We start from the raw sequence: 2,328 nt of genomic DNA on the forward strand, positions 1-2,328 counted from the left end.
GAGTAACTAGGACTACAGGCACACACCACCATTACCAGCTAATTTTTTAAAATTTTTTGTTGAAATAATACACTCCTGGCCTCAAGTTTTATTCTCCCACCTCAGCCTCCCAAAGTGCTGGGATTACATGTATAAGCCACCATGCCCAGCCTTATTCCAACTAAGGCTTTATTATTTTTATTTTTTTTTATTTTTATTGAGACAGAGTCTTGCTCTGTCTCCCAGGCTGGAACTCAGTGGTGCAATCTCAGCTCACTGCACCCTCCGCCTCCCGGGTTCAAGCAATTGTCCTGCTTCAGCCTCCTGAATAGCTGGGATTGTAGGCACCTGCCACTACACCCAGCTAATTTTTGTATTTTTCGTAGAGACAGTGTTTCACCATGTCAGCCAGGCTGGTCTCTTTTAACCATGTAAGGTCTTCCACGGCTGCATCCCAAGTCTGCATTAAGATTTCAGAGGCCAGCTTTCCCTATAGTAAACTTAAAGCATTTCTCAGGCAGAAGGAGAATCAATTGTGAAGATATTTGAAGATCCAGAAACTACAAGGCAAATGCAGCCAACCAGGGATGGTAGGATACTGTTTGACTACCTGGCAGACCAGCTTGGCTTTAGGCAGGAATATTTAGATTAGCTCTACAGATAGGCAAAATTCCAATATGAATGTGGGAATTACTCAGGAGCAGCAGAATATCTTTATTTTTTTAGAGTGTTGGTGAATTCTTAATTTACAGATTAGCTGTGTTTTGCTTCACTTGCAAGTGCATTGAAGGTTCCAGCAACAGATAGAGAATAATTCTGTGAATTCTCCACTCCAGTCTCTTCAGCAGAGAACATGGCTCTTTCACTGGTCTCTGTTTTCTTCAGTCACCCCAAAGGTCACAATAATATTATTAATCTCTTCCTTTACCAACCACAGTATCTTGATGCAGTTCAGACAGTGCGTCCACACATTCCTCACTATTTGACCACAGCAGTTATAACAAAGAAGGATGCTCAAAAACTTCAGCAGGTGCTGAAAGATCTAGTCGAAGTTATTCAACAGGAGTCTTAAACATATAAAGACCCAATTACAGAATTTATTGAATGCTTATGTGTTAACTTTGACTTTGATGGGGCTCAGATAAAGCTGAGGGAATGTGAATCAGTGTTTGTGAATGACTTCTTGGTGGCCTGTCTTGAGGATTTCACTGATAATGCCCGTCTCTTCATATCTGAGACTTTCTAACACAGCTACCAGTATATCGGCATTAACATGTTGGCAGACAAACTAAACATGACTCTAGAAGAAGCTGAAAGGTAGACCGTAAATTCGATTAGACATGTAAGACTGGATGCCAAGATTGATTCTAAATTAGGTCATGGAAAACAGTGCAGTCTCACCCTATCAGCAAGTGATTGAAAAGACCAAAAGCTTTTCTTTTAGAAGTCAAATGTTGGCCATGAATATTGAAAAGAAACTTAATCAGAATAGCAGGTCACAGGCTCCTAACTGGGCAACTCAAGATTCTGGCTTCTACTGAAGAACTGTAAAGAAAAGATGAGAAAACTATAGGCTGGATGCGGTGGCTCACACCTGTAATCCTAGCACTTTGGGAGGCCAAGGTGAGTGAATCACCTGAGGTCAGGAGTTTGAGACCAGCCCAGCCAACATGGTGAAATCCCATCTCTACTAAAAATGCAAAAATTAGCTAAGCGTGGTGGCAGGCACCTGTAATCCCAGCTACTCGGGAGGCTGAAGCAGGAGAATCACTTGAATCCAGGAGGCGGAGGTTGCAGTTAGCTGAAATCACGCCATTGCACTCCAGCTTGGGTGACAAGAACAAGACTCGAAAGAAAGAGAGAAAGAAAGAAAAGAAAGAACTATTATATAAAGGGTGATGTACATTTTAGAAACAACATATTGAGTATAAATTTTGAAGAACTGGAATAAACTGGCTATGATTCATTTGGAAAAAATTAGCTGAATGTGGTTGCACATGCCTACTTGGAAGGCTGCAGTGGGAGGATTGCTTGAATCCTAGAGGTCAAGGCTACAGTGAGCTGTGATCATGCTACTGCACTCCAGCTTGGGTTTCAGAGCAAGACCCTGTCTCATAAAAAACAACAACAACAAAAAACCCTAGTCAGTATGAAGCCACCTTTCTCCAATAGAGTCAAGCTTTTACATTCTTACCTCCAAAGCTAAAATTGCTGCTTGGAACTGCTATGTCTCAATCAGGAATATTCTTTTGGGGAAAACTAATCCTTAATTCTTGGAAAACTAGCCAAATCAGATTTATGTAAGTGGGGCCAAAATATTCTTCTAAAACGAATATGCCTTAAAGGAGA

The 2,328-nt window shown here is 41.2% G+C and overlaps 1 pseudogene; it reads left to right on the top strand.

Annotated features, from left to right (window-relative positions):
* The first annotated feature begins 484 nt into the window (after positions 1-484).
* On the top strand, positions 485-1,536 carry LOC116272666 (annotated as a pseudogene).
* The last annotated feature ends 792 nt before the right edge of the window (positions 1,537-2,328 follow it).

The sequence above is a fragment of the Papio anubis genome, unplaced genomic scaffold (genome assembly GCF_008728515.1).
Source record: "Papio anubis isolate 15944 unplaced genomic scaffold, Panubis1.0 scaffold1487, whole genome shotgun sequence".
In the NCBI taxonomy this organism is placed as follows: domain Eukaryota; kingdom Metazoa; phylum Chordata; class Mammalia; order Primates; family Cercopithecidae; genus Papio; species Papio anubis.